This window comes from Ammospiza caudacuta, chromosome 12 (genome assembly GCF_027887145.1).
Source record: "Ammospiza caudacuta isolate bAmmCau1 chromosome 12, bAmmCau1.pri, whole genome shotgun sequence".
Classification (NCBI taxonomy): Eukaryota; Metazoa; Chordata; class Aves; order Passeriformes; family Passerellidae; genus Ammospiza; species Ammospiza caudacuta.
Window position 1 is genome coordinate 7,135,505 of NC_080604.1, and position 19,739 is coordinate 7,155,243.

Consider the following 19,739-nt stretch of genomic DNA (forward strand, 5'->3'; position numbering starts at 1 on the left):
AGCTTGGGAGAAGACTGCAAGGTTTAGCTCCTGACATTCTCAAATGCTGGAATATTCCAGGCTTACATCCGTGTGGCTCCCCTAGGGAGAGGAGTAGGAAAGTTCTGAAGGGATGTGCCTGTGTCTCAGAGAGCAACTGAGGCACAGCCATGCACTGTCTGTGAGAAAATGCCTTGTCATCACTTGGGAATCTCTTAAACTCTTTTTTTGTTTGTTTGTTTGTTTTGATTGCTGTTTGATTCATTTGTTGACATGCCATTCATAACCAGCTCCTATATGTAGATATGTCCCTTTTTTGCTGTAAAATGTCAGCCTAGCCACTCATTGCAAAAATCACAAGAGCCCTGCCCTGAGCTGGCTTGAGGAAGATGTTGGTCAGCTTGCTGAAGGTTGTGTTTGCCAGCCCTGACAGCATGGAGTGAGGAGAGAGCAAATGAGACTTGCACAGAAAAATTTAATTGTGGTTTCTTTTTTGCTCTGGATGCTTGACTTGGCAGTGCTGTTTTCTTAATGGAAGGGGTTTTTGGGAGTAATTTTATAGAGCAAGTGCCATAAAGTGCACTCATATGCCTTCTCTTATCTGTGTAATGATTTTTAGCAGTCTCTCAGAGTGGGTGAGGAGATGTTATGGGTTGAGGAAAGGGAAGCATGCTGAGTACAGTACATGTGCAAGGAACAGAGTGTCCCTCTGGGGAGGGGCCTTTAGTCTGAGAGTTACTTCCCTCTCTGAATGCATTTCTGTCACTGCAGATAAAACTTTTAAATGTGTCTCTGCTGAAGTGCTTCTCTAGGCAATCAGGAGAACGTGTTGGGAAGAATCAGAGTATGCCCATGAAACCTTGCTGGTCAAGTAGGGTTTATTGATGCATTGAGAATACAGTGTGTGATTATATTTAACTCTCACTAATAATCCTTCCATTTGAGATTGACTGGGTATTAACCTGTGGAAGTGGTGGGGTTTTTTCTGTGGTTCTTTCAGAATTGCACTGATCAGTTCTAGTATATTTTTCTTCTCCCTCAGATGGCTTTTTTACACAGCAGCTTCACACACATTCATCTGGGAGCTCTGCAGAAGCACAGGATGAGGACTGGGGAAGTGCTGGATCATCACTCCGATCCTGCTCAGCAGTCAGGCTGGAGGAGGGCTGAGCAGAACCTCCCCTGATCAACAGGGGTAAGTGTCAGGACTCATGGCCTGAGTCTGGGCTGCACAGCTGGGAGCACCTGGCCTCAGATTCCTAAGGAAAAGTTGGGAGAGCTGTAGAAAACATCTGTAATAAAGCTGGGAGGGTAAACCAACTAGGATTGTTTCCATGAGACAGCAGCTGCAGGATTCAGGATGGAAACCACCTCCAAGTATACATTCCTGACTGTAAATACAGAGTTGGAAGGTGGCAGCTTTTCTGCTAAACCATCTGGTAGAGATGCTCTAAGTCCTGTATGTGTGCTATGCTTCACAGCTCTCCAAGTTTCAGTGGTTTTGTGCATCCAAACCAATACAAGAGTTATCTTTTTGGAGATGAATATATCACAGAACCATAGAATAGTTTGGGTTGGGAGGGACCATTAAAGATCATCTAGTCCAGTGTTCTTGCCATGAGCAGGGACATCATATCCTGCTTGTGGATTCTATTTGCAGTTGGCCAAAGTTGCCTGAATGAAACAGAGGAAGAATTGCAAAATTGTGGAGTGCAGGTGAACCAAGTCTTTTGATGTGAAAGCCACAAGTGAAGCACAAAAGCAGAATAAAAGCAGAAACTGAAAACAAACACATAATATTCAGGGTTGGTAACTGGGCATTCAAGGTACTCAGTATTCTGCTGGGCTGACTGCTCACCAGGTGAGGTGAAAAGGGAAGGATTTCTCCCTATCCAGAGGAAAATGTAGTGTTGTAGGTCACCTGAAAGATATTCTGGTGTGGGAGCAGGAAGATTTCATGGCTGAAGATGCATTGACAAAGGCTGAAAAGGCATTTGCAGTCTGCCTGGGGAGCAGTACATCTAAGGCAACGTTAAGGTTGCTGCAGGATGGGCCTTGAGGTGAGCTGCAACCAATTTGACTTAATCTATAACAGTTAGGAAAAGGAAAATTAGTCTCTGTAGGGTAAGAAAAGGTGGACTTGAAAGCAGAGGTTGAATTATTAAAGAAACAGGAACAGAATGGAAGTGGAAGAACAGAATAAAAGTAGTGCAGAGTGGTGTGTGCTGCAGAAAGCCTGTGTTCAGCATCTGTGATGAAGTGCATGTGATGAAGGACATACAAAAGGCTTAGACAATAAAACCTCCAGCTGTGCAGTTACTTGGCAGTGGAAAAAAGCTTAAGCAGCTTCAGGGCTGTAGAAGGAGGCAGAATTGTGGATTGGATGATTCAGCTTTCTTGAGAAGTCTCCTGGTCTTTGAAAAGGGCATTGCAGGAAGAGCAAGGCATGGTTGGATTTGCTGGTGCAGAATTTAGCCCAGAGACCTCAGCCCATGGGACTGAAGGGAAGATTGTTGGTTCAGTCCGGATCACTTTGGAGTGGATATACCAAAGTACATGGAAGAGACATTTCCTATCCCTCCCCAAGTTTCCTTGTACCAAGACTTAGACCAGTTCTCTTCTGTTAATCCATGTGGGATAAATGGGAGAAATTGCAGGTGAAAAACTGCCACTGCCACAAGCAGCTGTCCACCATGTGAGTGGGAGCATGGGCACAGGGAGTACAGGGCAGTGAGGCTGTGCTGCAGACTGTGCTTCCCCTGACACCACACCTGATACCCCTGGAAGAACCCAGAGTGCACATACAGGAGCCCCACAGAGACCACAGTGGATTTTAAGTTTAACGAATTAGGGAGCAGAAATGAAAAATTAGAAGAGTTTTGCACTGACAATGTTTGGATTCTAATTAGATGTGCATGACTTAATATTCACTATTTAAATAGTAGAAAATTTAATGTATTAAGTATGGACTCAATCTTGAATGAGCAAAGGTAAATGGTAAATATTGGTTATTTGCAGATCTGCTTTCTTTGAATATAGTGAAGTGTGTATGATACACAGTAACTGGGTAAATGAAGAAGCAACTTAAAGAAAGGGACTGTCCCTTCTGCCTGAGGAGGGGAAACATCAGCCATTGAAAAAGTAATGGAAGATTCTGGGAAATCACTGTTTTCCAAGAAAGGTGTGTGCTGAGGGAGTGGTGTGGTACAAACACCATTTGGGGAAACATGGGCCAGACCCCAAGGATTATACAGAACTACATTTGTGTGAAAGGTACCATCAGCTGTAAGTGTAGAAAGGGCTTGTGGTGCTTTGGATCAGGAATAAATAACAGGATTAAAAATAAACCAAAATACAAAGACCAGTATTGGAAGAAGTGCTTTAATTGATTCAGATAAATCCTTGAAAGAGTGAATTAAAAACATAGTAAGTCAATATCCACTGTTACGTTCTCATGGTTTATTTTACAGGAGGATGCTACCCCCATTATTGGCTTGAGGAGAAGTAACTTAGGGTAGTGAGGATGATGCTGTAGTGAGGATGATCAAGCAAGTGTGTAGCCATAGAGGGATTCCAGAAGAGATGAATAAAACAGAAGGGAAGAGGTTTGAAACAGAAAAACATTTAATGCTGACAGTACTTGAGTAAGGAGTTTGGAGAATCATGGAATTTAATATATATATGAAAGAAAAATTACTAACGAAATAGTGCAATCCAAGTGGGGTAGGGATAAAATGAAAGGAAGACTGTGCAGGTGAGTGTTGGAGGAGGCTTGTGTGTGTGCTAATCAAAGCTTCCTTCCTCTCTCCCTCCCTTCCTCCTTCCCCTCAAGTGTGCATCTGTAAGATTTTCAGTGTTAACCATGACTTCAGTTGATAAACACAATTACTATTTATAAGACAGACTGTAAAAGGAATACCTCTCATTAGAATAAAGGAAAAAATGTAGAGGCCTCTGTAGTGTAGTCACAATATCAGACATCTTAACCATGAAAGGCATTTTTGCTGTACAAGCTATCAGAGCTCAGAGCAAAGACTTCTGTGATGAGTGTGTGCCAAGGAAACAGGATAATTATTGGTAGTTATTGTTCTTTCCTGACTGTATTAGAACATTACTGTAACAATTATTTGTACCAAATACAAAGTTATCTTGTTCTTGAAGGGGAAAAGTGGAATGAGTGAGTATGGAGCAAATGGAGAACAGGTGTAAGCAGATCATAGTATTGTTTGAGCTCTACTGGCTAGAATATTGGCAAAAAAAAAAGGACAAGAATTTTGTGCCTGGATTAAATTAATGCCTGAGAAAGGTGGGAAGTTGGCTCAGTGAATAGCTTCATCAAATTAAAAAATAATACAAGTAATGATACTGTAATTTTTCTTCAATGATAACCAAGTATTTCTCTGTCATTAGAAATGACAAGCAACAGTGATGACATATGAATTTACAAAGAATGCCTGTGCCATGGAATATTAGCTGAAGATGTCCCTTGATTACAAAAAAAGCTTTGTGAAGGAAAAAAGTTAAATGAGCCTTACAGTCTAAAATAGAAAAAAGCACAAATGTAAGTGAAAGCTGCTCATGCAGAACTTGAGCAAGTCATTACATGCAGTTCCTCTAATCTTTGGCACTGCAATTAATAACAGTTTTGATTACATATCTCACTTATCAATAAATCACTTGGCCACTAACAGGAATAATTGTATCAGCATATCAAAACCTTGATTGATTTCTGTGCCATTTGTTGCCATCACAAAGGGCTGATGTTGTTTGGGTTATGACAGCCTGCACTGGCTGCCAAATGCATTCACCAGGTAAATATGTGTGTGTGTGTCAAACAAATCTGTACCTGTGTTAGAAGATCACAGACCAAAGGAAATGTTTCTGTTACTACACAGCGAGCATTAAACATCAGTGGAATCCAGTTTGTACTGATGCATTCATAAATATTTATTAAAGTAGCAATTCCTGGGGACCATTTCTTATGGAATGCCAGAAGTAGCTTGCAAATTCACCTTTGAAATGGTTTGTAAAACTGTATGTTTTGGGGTTTGTTTCCTTATTGTTGATGTTGTGGCAGGGTGCACAGGATCTTGGTGACTGTAACAACTTGTACAAAGTCAGGGTGAGATAAGGGGGTTGTGATTTACTTTGGCCAAGGGAATGGTGCCCTGCTGCTCCTGATGGGCAGAAGGTGCCCTGCTTGTATGTCAAATATGCTGCTTCCTGGGTATGTATGTGGAGTGACTTAACTTCTTCTTTTTTAGAAGAGTGCTTGAGAAATTGTATGGAGTTCATCTGCTGAACAGTATTGTTTTTGTCAAATCAAGACTGATTTTTATAAAGTGCTTCAGGTTTCTTGATTTCTGCATTAGGGAAATATGTTGTTGTATGTTCTTCCCCTCTCCCTCCCTGGCTGACTCCAGTGCACTCTGGTTCTTTGATGCCCTGACTGCCAACCATTGCCAACAGCACCATCTTGGCAAAACAACCAACAAAAATAATTGCTCCCATTGGTTGTGTGTCCTTGCTGCCCTCTTTGGTGCCATCTATGTTTTCCTTGTTGTTCCTTTGCTGTAGCAGCCATGGGACCCCAAGGAAGACCCCAAGGAGATCCTTTTTGTGGGTTTAACTGCGAAGTGTTTTCATGCATGTTCCAGCTGATCCTTCAGCTCAGTCCTGTATTATTTGAGCAAAGTCCATGTGCAGCATTCAATAAAAAGTTTAGACATCATCAGTTACCTCACCACCTAATTCTGGGTTTAAATGTTTGTTCAAGGTAAGAACGTGTTCATCTGATCATGGCAAATAAAAATCACATCTCAATTCTTTTAAAAATACCTTCCTATTTCGGGCATGAATTTAAGTTCTTAAGTTTTAGAAATCATCTGTTGCTAAAGTAAAGCCTGGAAAAAAGGATCAAAACCATTTGTTAAGCAAATACAATTTTCCAATAGTAAATTGATTCTGTCACCTGAATTGAGATATACTACCTGGAACTAGTTCCCTGATTACTTTTAACAGTTTATGAAGGGTTGTGACTGGTTATTTGGATTTTTCTTCCCCTGCAGCTGTGAATTAGATGAAAAATACTGCAGCTGAACATAACATTGTTTTGTCACTAGGAAATTCACTCCTGGCATTGAATTCAGCCTGGAAAAGTAAAGAGGTCATGACACAACATCTGTTTTGTGGAGAGCATAGTTATTACCACCAGTAATACTGCAAATACTGGAGTGGAAAAAATAACTCCAGAGCAAAGATGCTGCTAAGTTGCCTTTTTGACCATTGTTTTATGGGCCATGTTAGCTGGATTTCGTCTCACATGTGTGTTTGGAAGGTAAGTTTGAACAAAATTCTCCTGCTGCTCAAACATAAGGTGGAGCTGTTTCTTTGTGGTAGAGTTTCCACCTCATCTCCTCCACGCCTTCCTTTTTCACCCTCCTTACCACATTTTCAGTGTTGCCAGTGATTTTACAGGCAGTGTGCTGGAGGCATGTGACTGAGGTTTTTTAAACTCCTGTAATGATTTACATTTGCTCTTAGGTTTCATTTTTAGCTAACACAATCCATATGAGATGTTAGGGGACCTCACCCTGCACTAAGCTGTGGTTAATCCTCCTCCCCCTGTTGCTGATCTGAACTGACTTGGATTCCCATCCCTGGTTGTGACTGGGGGAGCTTCTTTACCTCTTAATGGGGTGATGGCCTTTGTGTGTCAAGGACAAAAATAAGGCACATAAATAGGAATAATTTTTTGTCCACTTCATGTTGTCATTTCTCTATTTTTACTAATCATTTCAAGTTGTAGTTTCTAATGAACATTTTCTGAAGGTAGAATGCGCTGTGACATCCTTGGAAGCAACTTCCAGAGTTAAGAGTTAATGTTTTACAATGGCTGCAGTGGCACCTGTGGCTCTCTGAGCTTCTGACCCTACAGAAAGCATCCCAGTGTTGTATTTGTCTGCTTTGGAGGAATGATGGGGAGTGTGGGAGCAGTGCTTCAGGGGACAGGCAGAGACTGCAGCTGCAGCAGCTCCCAGGAATGAGCACCTTTCCCCCTGCCTGTAAAGCCTTTCTCGTGCCTGGTTTGTGCTTTACCTTTGAAGTTGCATTCTCCAGGTCCTGACTTGCAGAGATTCAGACTCTTACCCTTCTTGCTAAAAACCAGCTCCTCAATCCTTCCATTATCTGGCTCGTGTGAAAGCCTCAGTTGTGGATTTCAAAGCTTCTCTGTGAACTGGATGTGTCTGTGATTTAACTGGGAGATAGCCAGCAGCTTCAAATGTGAAATTCACTTTCTGTGTGTAGCAGATAGTGTTACACAGCCCTGAGAAAAACCCATCACACACACACACAAAACAAACTGTGGCAACCCCTTGGGAAAATGAAGGTTTCTTTATCCTCAGGTTTTGCACACACTCTAGGTATTGAGTAATCATCTTCTAACTGCTCTTAGAAGTAGCCCCCCCCTAAGTTCACCTGCAGCCAGCGAGAGAAAACCCTTTTTATGAGGTCATTCTTCTCTCATTCACTCCTGTAATGGAAAGGTTGACTCACCAGCCCCAGCCTCAGAGAGGTAGATAGGATATCTACACTGTCATTTCACTTCTCCAGCCCTGTTATGCCACATATTAGTCAGAGTTCATTTATTTCATTAGTTTACTTTGTAAAGCAATTACATAACTGTTTCCACAATAGGACTAGAATGGTGTTTTACATTTACTAAAATAACTTGGCAATTAATTTCAAATGATCTCTGTGCAGCAATCTCCTACATATAATAGAATTATTCAAATGTCTATGAACATTTTACATGCAGTATTAGAGTGAGTTAGATCAATCAAAAATTAATTGCATCCAAGGCATCAGTATAGCCTTCTGGGATCAGCTGAATGCCAGTATGTCACAATAAAGTCATAATAATTGATGTAGCATTGAATCGTGCCTTTGCTTCTCCCTTATAATGGCAATTTTATTAGCTGAGCAGGCTAGGTAGAAAAATGAAAAGAAAAGAGAAATGAAAGTAAGTTAAATACCAGCTAGTGGCCATTAACTTTGATTTAATTCTGTGCTTATGTGGTTTATCATCCTGACACTTTCTGTATGCCTAAAAAAGCTTGTTTTGCACAATTGCACTTCCCCTGTGCTTCCTATTTATATATCTGTAGAGAAGAATGGAGTATATGTCTGAGCATTCAATTCAAGCTGTCAACACAAAATATTTCTTCTGGACTTTGATTTGATGACTTGGGCAGTTAACATGAAAAGTATCTCTCCTGCTGAGGGTTTGGTTTTTTCTGGGCTTCTTTCTTTCTCAAGGTGTGACTCTTGGATTATTTATGTAATAGAAGTCGAGTGCAGATATCAAAATATTTAATAATTCCTCTTCTCACTGGTGATTTCTTCTGTTTATTTATTTTTAAATTCATAAACCAAAACTATTGCTGTATCACAACTACTGAAGAGTTGAACTGAATTAATACTTTGGCTTCTTTGTCTATGGGTATTGGGGAACGGAGAAATTCCTCAGCTTCAAATTCAACTACAAACTTTTTACTGTTTTCAGAGAATTTGTGAACTAGATGAGAGTTCGTTTTCATTATTTGATAAGCCACATTGACTGCCAGCAGGTACAGAAAGAGAGTGAATGAGAAGGTAAGCAGGGGTGGTGAGGGGCAAAATTGCAAGAAAACCAGGCTGTTGCCTTGGGTTAGAGAGACACGGGTGGTAGCTGTTGTTTTGTCTTGTTTTATCACCCAGGGACCTGAAAACATGTGCTGGAAATAGTTAAACACACTCAACTTGGTAGAGCTGTAGCTGGGTATTCAGGTGGGAAAACCATTCAAACATGAGATGGAAATCCAGATCTACAAAATTCTGAGCTGTCAGGCTCCATGAGCAATGCAAGACAGGGATGTAAGAGCCTGGAAGACAGATTGGTGCCTGAGAGCTGGCAAAGGGAGCAAAGCACATTAATGTAGGACCAGAGGAAGTCTTGTGAGTCCACATAAAGTGACTTTTTCCCTGTGAGTCTGGCTGTGTTAGCAATGCTGTTGATGTATCTTGTTCTCTTTAGTGCTTCATCTACCCAGTCTTATTTCCTTACTTCATCTTGCTGCTGCATTTTTAAAAGCAAGAGCAGACACAAACCTGCAAAGCTGTGCTGCTTGTGAGCAGGCAGGAAAACTGAGCGTTCGCTCTGAGTGAGCCCCAAATTGGGGCTGCATCCAGCTTGTTAATGGTGGAGGGTTGAAAACAAATGTGAAAGTCTTTGGACTTTCTGGGCTTTGCTCAGATCCTGGTAGATCTATTTAAAAGCACCTGGATTTCAGCAGAGAAACTGCTCTCCACTCATTCCTGGAGGGCAGAGCCAGGGCAGTAAGTGGAGAGGTGGTGGTGACTCCAAGTGACTGAACTATGGCAGCATGTGGGGGACTTTGCAGATAAAGCAACCAGAACTTGGCCTCTGATCAGGGCATTCCATCACTACAGAGCTGACAAAATTGCATTATCAGAAAAGTTGGTAAAGCATGGAAAGGGGCTGAGGATGGAAAAAAAAAGCTTTGAAAGTTTAGAAACCTGCATCCCTTTCAGGGCTGCACTTTATCAGCCTGCATGTAAACAGCAGATTGGTGAAAAAAGCCAAACTAAAGCCAGTGTAGGTGGCCCTGCTACCAGCTCAGCTGCCAGAGGGCTGGATTCACCCTGGTTTGCAGCACCTGATGTGCTTGGGCTGGGCTGAGACCTGTGCCCCTGCAACCAACCTGCTGCTTGGCCTGATTTGTGCCCTGGCTCTGGAATTCCTGCCTTGGCTGGGAGTGCTCAGACTGCAGGATTTGCCCTGCAGCTGGTGACTCAGTGATTGATGGCTGTACAGACAGATATTTGCTAAATTTGTGCAAGAATGGGAAGGGAGTGTGACTGTTTGTGGGAATCTGAAAGGCAGGAAAAATGAGGGAGAGGTGGGGTAGGTCAGCAATGTACGGTTTGCATATGGTAAAAACACGACAGTTGGCAGGAATTTTTCCTAAATTATAACTTTGCAATTTGCTCCTCATTTAAATTTATCTGGAACATATATCTGTGGAAGTGACAGCAAAGCCCTCATGTTTGAAAGGCAGTAAAATTAGCCAACATAAAGATGCAGAACATACTGCAGATTATGTAGCTGCAATTCTATGATGAAAAAAATCCATTCCCTTTTCCACTTACTGATTATGGATTTCAGCACGTATTTCCAAATTATTTTAAAATTAAAAGGGGTGGGGATAATTCATTGACATCATAAGGATGTGTTGTCCTGGCAGATGTTGCCAGTCAGACTTTCTGATTAAACCTGCCCTTCAGAGCTCCTAATTTGAAATGAAATGCAAAATTAAGGCATGACAGAAATTTTTCTCACAGTCAACAGATCAACTGTCAGATTCTGAGCAGAATTACCTCTCACTAAATTTCCTTTTAACCCAAGTGACCTGCAAAAAAGCTTTGTGAAGTACAAGGCACCAACAAGTGGCACTGGATACTGAAGTGCCAGCTCAGCCTTTTTAATAAAAATCAGAGTAAAAACTGAGCAACACTTGTGTGCATGTGTGTGTGGGGTGTGTGTGTCTGGCTTTCCCTTCGATGAACTGACATTATCTTTCATGCTTTGAAATGGTGTTGATATTTCCCTAACTGGAGGCATTTCATTTCTGTGCTGGGGAATTTGAGGATATTTCCTTGGCTTTTTGTGCATCTCTGGGTCATTTGTTAAAATTTCTGTGTTTCAGCACAGTTGAGGTGTTTTAATGGCTTTAACCTGATTACCCTGCAGACAGTTTATTATTTTCTGTTATTTTTCCCTACCTTCCCTTTCTGTATCTCTCCCTGAGTGCTACCCTTTCAGATGTTGGTTTGCTTAGCACTGAGCCATTGGACTCCCTTGTTCTCTGCATGTTTTTCTGCCAGGCTCTGGGTCCTCTTTTACTCCCGTTGTACAAGATTTTACCGGTTGTATCCTCCAAAACAAAAAAAGTGAAATTAATTTTATTAATTAATGCTTGACTTCTTATAGTAATGAAGAGTTTATTAGATTGCTTGTAATTATATAATTTATTTCTCAGTGTGAAGAGAATTTTTTTATTTGACTCAAAATTTAATCATATTTGAGTGATTTAACTAAGCTATTATTTGTGACCTTCATTTGTACAAGTGTGCTTTGCTCTTTACTGGCAATACCTGTGAGGCTCTGCTTTTTTCTCCCCTAAGGTGTGCTTGTATCAACAGTTTTCAGTCAAATATGAATTTCTCGACAGAATTTTGTATTTTTCCTAAAATTGCAGGAAAAGCCTGGTGAAATTTTGGGTTCCCCAAATTTACTCCCTGTCAGGAGTGTAAGGTGCAGTCAGGGAGCAAGCTGATATTGGAATTCAGTTGATTGATGTGGCTTCTGCTCCTCTCCTGAGTATTTCTCTCCCAGGTTTTTGTGTTGCAAATTTAGGGCTACTTTGAGATAATTGGGAGTTCTGAGAACATTCCAAAAATTTAGCTTCCTACTGGAGCATTCAATTTTTGTATTTCTATAAATGGACTTGTGAATAAGACACTCTTAATGTTTTTGTCTTACAGTAACTGGAAAAAAAGAAGTGTTTTTCAAATGAGGAATACTGGGAAAGAGCTCCATGTGAGACCATTTATCTGCTTCCTGTAATCATGGGTTACATTACTGCACATAATGCTCATGTGCCTGAGGCAATGCCATATTACAGCAGCAAAAATAATAGCAATGTCATTTTAATAGTTATATGGAAGTATTTCCCATAACACAGAAGTTATTCTTACCTTTTCTTAGCTTTTTTTTTTTTTTCTTTGCAGAGCTTTTGTGATGTTAATAGAGCTGGATACTGTCTTCATGTTTTAAAGCTGTTCATAGGGCTATTCTCAAAATGGTGTCTTAATTGTTTGTTTGTTCTGTCAGCCTTCTATTTGTTTTCTACAGCTGAAATAAAGAGCAGCACTATATGTTTAATTGTAATAATTCTGTGGGTTTGACTGTTGTTTTTTGTTTTTATGGCTGTTACTGAAACATTGGTAGGAAGGAAATATTATCAGTGACTTTCTTCATCTGCAATAATATTTTAATGCTTCTCCGAGTATTTCTTCATTTACATTTCTTTTTAAGGTGGATTAAAGACGTTCTGACTTTCTTATTTTAGATGTGGACATTTTAATTCAAATTAATTAAGTAGCAATAACTTTTGGCAACTTCAGGGAGAGCAGAGAGACCTCCTGAGCCTGGAGCCTGGAACCTTCCAGTCTCTACCAGTTCTATTGCATGAAAGTCTTATCTGAGACTTGATGCTTTCAAGCAGCATCCTTTTATGCAAGAAATCACTATTTGGCATCTATTTTTACTTTCTGAATGAGAGATATTGAGTGATGAGCTTTGCCCTTGTGAGAGGAGCAATGCCATGGAGCCTTTTGTATCCACAGCACTCTGAGTTTCCAGCACTGGGGGAATGGAGAGGAAGAAGGAACCCAATTTCACTGCACTCCTTTGTTCTGCCAAAAGATGGAGTAAATGATCTACTGAACTGCCTGTGCTGCTAATTGATTTTCTGGGCTACCAGGAACTTTTCCACAAGGAAGGAAGGAAGGTTCTCTGTTGCCTTATAGTGTTAAAGCTTCCTTCTCATAATCTGTGCTAAATGTAATGAGGCAGTTCTTCTTAATGAATTGACCAAATTGGTTGGTAACAGATGGGTTGATGACAAATGGGTTAATTAGTAGTGTTATCTAATCAGTTTTTATTTCAATTATTTTGTCTGCTTATGTGTGAAAGGGTTATTTTAAAACAGTCCTTTCACCTCTTTCAGAGGAAAGAAGTATCTGCATTATTGACCAAAGCAGTCCCTTCTACAAATATAGGGATCCTCAAAACAAACTAAAAATAGTATTGGTGTGCCATAATTACAAGTGTAAAAGTTGGCATTTTCAGTGATGCAAGCTTTTTTTAGACAGTTGCTGTGGAACACTGACTCTCTTTGGCAAATAAAACCCATGTGCTGTAAGCATAGCTGGGTATATATTGTAATTTTCTGCAGATTTTCACTGTCCATGCTGAAATTACCTGTTGGATTCTAGTGACTGAGCTTCTGCCATGAAGGAGCCAATTCTGGTATGAAAGGCTTTGTTTTTCCTGTACCTTTGTCGCTGCATTCACCCCGGTCAGTGCCTGCCTTTGTGCCAGAGGACTCTGTGGAATTGTTCCTCTCAGGTATGCGCCGAGTGATGCCACGCAATTACCAACCCCTCCAGTTATAGGGGCTGCCAATCTGAACCTCTGAGTAAGAAGTGCTGGGAAGACTAATCAGGATAAGTTGGAGGAGGCTGAAATCACAGGAGACAGACTGTGCAATTTAGATTCATCAGGTAAATGAACTACAGACGTGTGCTGTGGGTAAAGCTGGTCCCAGAGTGGCCTTTTTGGCGAGGTAACACCACGGTGATTTTCCAAAGGTGCAGGAGGGTGAGCTGCTGTTTTTACAGCAGCCTTTAGTACACGTGTTTCATCTAATGTCTTGTGTCTTCCATTGCTTAGACTTTATTTTCCCCCAGCCATCTCATTTATTTGTACAAGTCTCACCTGCAGAAGTGGTCTCCTTTGACTGCTTCCAGAAAATCCTTTTTTCAGTCCTGACTTTGTAGCTCTTCAGAGAATTGAAAGATGGAGGACTGCTTTTAACTTTGAGCATTTTCAGTAATGCAGACTTTTGCCTTTAAATGTCAGTAACTTGCAGCATTGGAACAGAAGTGAAATGCCTGTGGATGGCATAAATGGGGCAGAGAGGTTAAATGACTTATTTGGATGTACTTGGGAAGTCTGTGTCAGAGAGCAGTCCAGAGTAGTGTTTGGATTTTATATCTATTTCAGGTTACAGATGATTCTATTACCAACCTCCCAGTATGAAATTTTAGACATAGCTCCTTGATTCCTTCTCGTCCTACAAAAAAACCTCCACAAAAGTAAGCACTTAATAAATGATAATATGAAATGCAGTGTGGGAAGATGAAGGAATGCCATCACAAATTGGAAGGTTATTTTGGTGATTCAATGAATTTTGTACATTTTGGTTATTACAAACACTGGCAGCTCTAATTGTGTCTTACAAGACTTTACTCAGCTTTCAAGTGCATTTATATAACTTTCACCCATTATTGTAAAAAATTGCTAGATATACTAGCTAGATCACAGGCTCACAGGAAGAATGCTCCTACTGAGGATGAGGAGAAAAGTTTTGATTTGACACATGGTGATGAATTTTTACTGAAATAGAGTCCTTTGCAGTGCCATATTTGCATACAGCACTGTTCTCCAAATAGAAAGGACTCTTGGGCTTGCAGCAGTTCTTATTTGAAATACTCTGACTTTGCTGCCTATTCTATATAAGGCATAACTATCTGGAAGAACAAACTTAAATGTTAATGAATTCAACTGCTTTATCCTATATGTATTCATTTTAGGAGAATTGGAAGGTGGGAGCTGAAAGGAAAGGAGTTAAGGGTGGAAAATAGATGCTTTGTGTAAACCAATTGCTTCTAAAAGTAGATTTTTCTCTTCAGGTCAAAGTATTATTTCAGAGGCAGTCAATATGCATAATGCACAGATTTTCTCCTCAATTGCTTAAAAAATATCAGTAAATAATCTAAAATTTGATAATGTTGAGGTGGACAAGGTGAAATAAATTTAAATTTGCAGGACACAAAGCCAAACATTTGTGAACTGGAGCAGGTTGTGAAGAATTGCTGCCAGTCCTGTGGTGCTGTGAGGTTGGCCTGGTGCTAACTCTAATTGCCATTGCTTTGTGCTGCCTGGGAAAGGTTTTCCAAAGTGGAGATGACCAGGATAATCTTGGCAGCTTTAAGGCCCCAGATACTGCAGATGTTGAAAATGTGCTTTTCCCCTGACACCCCAAATGGTTCTGTTTAAACAGAAGAAGACTGAGTACACTGAGGTAGACCCCAGAGTATGGGAAACTCTCTGAAATCCCATTGTTTTACTGCTGCTCTGTACTTGTTTAAGCTGTGCTGGGAGCTCTCTGTGAGCTCTGCACATCGTTTTATCTCTGCTGGGATGCAGGAATGCTCACTGTGGAATGGGCACTGTGCAAGGAGCAATGGCCTATGGTGTCTGCTTGTGTGGGCATGAGGACCTGATTTAAGTTTTCTGTGGCTCTATTGGTGGTACAGACAAAATAGGAGTGGTCTCACTTCATTAGTTGTTTACGCCACACACATAAAATGTTCATTTCGTCACACACCCTGGCACAAGACACTGAGCAATGATATGACTGTTGGTATAAATATTTTTCTTTCAAAGCATTTTAATGCCCTTAAGTAAATTGGCTTGAGATACAGGATTAGTCTGCAGTCTAAGCACTCAGAAGTTAGTTAGACACTCCAATTAAAAGCATTCTCTGGCCTCTTTACAGAGGAAATTGCAAACTGCAAGTATAAATCTCTTGGTTTTAGTTTGATTTCTGGATGTCCTTTTCTTTGAGCTGCTGAGAACAGGCAGAGTCATGCTGTAGCTTTGGTTCTAGAGTGTGTTAAAGGCAATTGTTTCATCTCTCACTGTAGCATAAGTCTACAGCTGCAAGGAAGCACTAAGTAATATAATCACACTCACCTTGATTATATTTTATCTCTTTTATCTGCTCTTGCTCCTACTGAAATCACAAAACTGTCTGAATTAAAGTGGATTGGAAATCTAAAATAAGTTCTGTCTAAAATCCTGTGTGTATATATAAATCTTAGAGATTGAAAGTTATCCTGTTGGTGTGCTGCTTTTTAAAAGCAATATTGCAATGTTGACAGTGCAGTTTAAATTGAGGTATGCATTTGTGGCAAGGTTGAGTGAGCTCCCACATCTATCTTTTAAACCTAAAATATTGACAGTAATGTAATCAAAGTTCTGACTTTTTATAGAAGGTTTCCTGAGGCTGTCTGTCAGAAATCTATTAAATCTGAAAAAGAAACAAAACCATGTTCTGTAAGGCTGATGTAAATGATTCCAAAAAATCCGGAACTCCACTGAATCTCTCTCTTATTCTTGACATGAGACTAGCACAGATTTTGTGAGCTTTCCACATTTCTTTCCTTGTGCTAATTTTTCAGCATTTAAAGAGGAGAATGTACTGGAAGGCCCTAGAGCTGTTAATGGAATATTTTTCCCCCCTCTGTGCTGTGTTTAAAACTCTCCACTGGGGCTATTCCTGCTGGGGCCTTTTCAATTTAAATCTTTAACTTTCCTGATGTTAAAGACTCACTTTTCTTAATGAACTGAATTTTTAAATGTATGGATTTGTTTGAAAATAATTCAAGAGGAGCAATCTGAAGGTTTTTTTAAAATTATATTACCTTAATTCCTAGCTACAGTGTGTACTTAATGCTGGGACTAATGGCATTGATGCACATGTCTTCCAGTTAGTTGGCCCATGACCCTTCATGTGTTACTTTTATTCTAGCCTGGAATATATTTTAATCTCCAAAGTGTCTGATATGCTCATCACAGAAAATTGCGCTATTCTTTCAAGTTTCTGTCAAATTTTTTAGGGAGAAACCTCCCTTTGCAGGAGTGTCTGTAAATAAATAATGAATGTTTTTGTAAACAGTCTTCTATTTGCTCTGTTGTGGCTTCTAATTTAAAAGATATTTCTTGCCAAAATCTATCTCTTGGTTGCTCAAACTAATTGCAGAGAGTGATTAAAAAAAAAAACCAACAAAAAACATTCATTTGTGTGGCTCCTACTTCATATGGCTCTGACTTGCTGCTCATGACATCTCAAACACTCTAAAAGGAGTGTCCACTCTAGCCACAGGCAAAGTTTTCAGAGGTGCCTTGTGTTCAGGTTTGTGAAGGTAGGACTGGATGCTGACCTTTCCCAAATTATTTAAACTCTCCACTGTGTTCTTTCTGTTCAAATAAAAAGTTAGTTGACTGGCCATGAATACACCAACTCTGCTCCCCTTTATTCCTACCTGTCTTGCGAGTGTCTCAAGCTTGGGACTTGTCAGTCTTGTTGTCTTGTGTACCCTGATGTGTCTTGAGAGCATCCCATAAAAGGGCAGCTGGATTGGTGATGAACCACTGGTTTTCTTTCACAGGCTTTATTCAGCCCAGGTGTGTCAGGAGGGGGAGAATTCAGGAGTGTTCAGTGACCTTCACACTCCCCCTGCCCTGTGGTTTAGTGCTGGCAGAGCTGTCTGTGCTTCCAGGGGGCCCTGCTGGTCACAGCCCAGTGGTGACACCGCCATCTGAGTTTGCTGTGTGTGTTTTTCTGGACTGTCTTTCTCCTGCAGGTGGAACATTTCATCTATATCAGGATTGTCCCCTATGTGTAACTGCAGAGGATTTTTTTGTTTGCCTTTACTCCCCGGCCCATTACCTTGTTTTCCTCCCTGTGCAGTTGTGAAGGGATCCCCTCATGTCCTCATTTCCCCTGTTTGTCCTGGGCAGCAGTGGTGCTGCAGAGTGAAATCACAATCCTTGACCCAGCAGAGCCTACAGCCCACTGAGGGGCACCACGTAGAGCCAAAGGAAGGGGTATGTTCAGCTGGGTAACATGAAATTAATGCTCAAGGCAAAGCAGCAGGGCAGTGCTGGAAGCAGAAATAAATCCCAAGTTGTCTGAATCACAGACAATCTGTGTCCTTGCCTTCAATGTAGGCAATCCAGCTTCACCAGCTCAAAGCATCACATCCAGATGAAAGGAGACTTTCCCCTTGGCTGGGAAGTTATATGACTGCTATATAGAAAGTAATGTTTGCTATTAAATACAGAAATAAACTTCTATTACTCATTCTGCCACTTTTGTTAGGAGTCAGTAAACAAATATTTGTTCTGTTGCCTTAGTTTCCCTAACTATCAAGTGGTGATCACCTGGTTCTGTACAATTGTGTTTTGTAGGCAAATTATTACTTTTTTATTTGATTTTGTGGAAATATAATAGAAATGAAATATAAATGGCAAAAAGATGTTTTGAGTTTATAACAATATCTCCTATAGACTCTTGTGGTGTCAAGGCTGCTGGTACTAGTTTTGTCTCCAGAGCTAAAGTAAGGCAGAATGTGTTTGTTGCTTTAATTTTAGTTCTGGAAAAGTGGTCATCTAATAGTTCAACAGCAGCATTTTCTATATATTAAAAAAGCAATAAATGCAAATAAAACAAGCAATGTTCTTGGTACACAGGAGGAGGAAAAATCTGATGAGGAAAATCATAAACCTTGTCGCTGATGGGCTATTTTCTCCTAGATTTGGATCTCTGATGTTTCTGCACTGAGATAAAGTTTCTTGCTCTTACCTTTACTGTTCTGTTTTCATTACAGTTAGTATCTTAATCTGCTTTCCTAAAACTAGAGGAAACCATTACAGCTTCTTTGTGCACCTTGGCTCTCTGGGAGCTCATGGCTGGGTGATTTAGAGTTGGGCTGAGTAATTTTCTTACTATTCTTGTAGTGCAAAGGATGAAAACAACATTGTGTTATGAAGAATGTTGGAAACTGTCCTCTAGGCTTGTTTTCTGATTTTTTGTAAACTGCTCAGAGTATCCTGTAGCGCTTCATGTGAGTAGATGCTTTGCAGAATGCAATTCCCACATGTTGTGAGGGTGAGCTGCAGGTGCTGGTTTGGCTCAGCCTAATTCAGACACTTTTGCAAACCTGGGTCCTGTTTATAGAAATGCTTGGGCAGTGCCTAGGAAAATGCTTAAGAGCAGGAGAAGCACATAATAGCACTTCCCTCACTATTCCAGTGATCCACTTTATTTCTGAACCTTTGTAAATTTTTATATCCTCAGGGAATGAGTTCTACAATGTAATTACATATTGCAATTTCATTTGACATCCTATAGCTCTTGTACTATGAGAGTTATTGAACACTTTTTTTCTATCTAACTTTCCCCTGTCTTCCAGTATCTTAAAAATCTTCATCACACTCTTATCTGCCTCTTTTCCAGATGTAGTACTGATATATTTAGTTCAGAGCATGCTTATTCCTTTGTTGATAATTCCTAGTGTTTGATTTGATTTTTTTAACTGCTAATGAAATCTGAGTTGAGGTGTTTACAGAAGTGTAATTGTGACTTCAAAATCTCATTCCCAGGTAATGGTTTCCAAGTCAATCACTGTGTAAAAGTGAGGATCGTCTTTCTCTGCGTGCACTACTTTGAATTTGTAAGTGTAGTTTTATCTGCTCTTCTATCAGTCACTCAGCACTGTGAGAACCCTCCACAAGTCTCTGCAGACAAGTTATATTTTTATTATAATAGATGCTTTCTCAGCATAAGTAGAATTTCTCATCTTGGTATTTGCCTCTTTTGCAGATGATTTATGAATATGTTGAACAGTTTAGCCTTTAGCAGAAATCTGTGCTGTGCATGATCTCTACATGATTGCTGCTTGAGCAGCGGGGCCACAGTGAAGCCTTCCTGGGTTGGATGGTGAATTTATTTTTGTATTAGATGGTGGATTTATTTTAGTATCATTCATATGTGAACATTTACCCAAATTAACATGAATATTTCTGTCCCTCACAGATTACTTTAATGAGCAATTTCACTGATATGTGTGATCAGAAGCCTTATGGAACTCCAGCAATGCTGTATCAGGCAGATATATCTTGTCCATATGCCTGTGACTTTTTCCAGGAGCTCTCGTAGCTCACGAGTCGTGATTTTCTTCTAGAAACATTGTGTTGCCTCTTCCTCCATATGTTCTGTTTA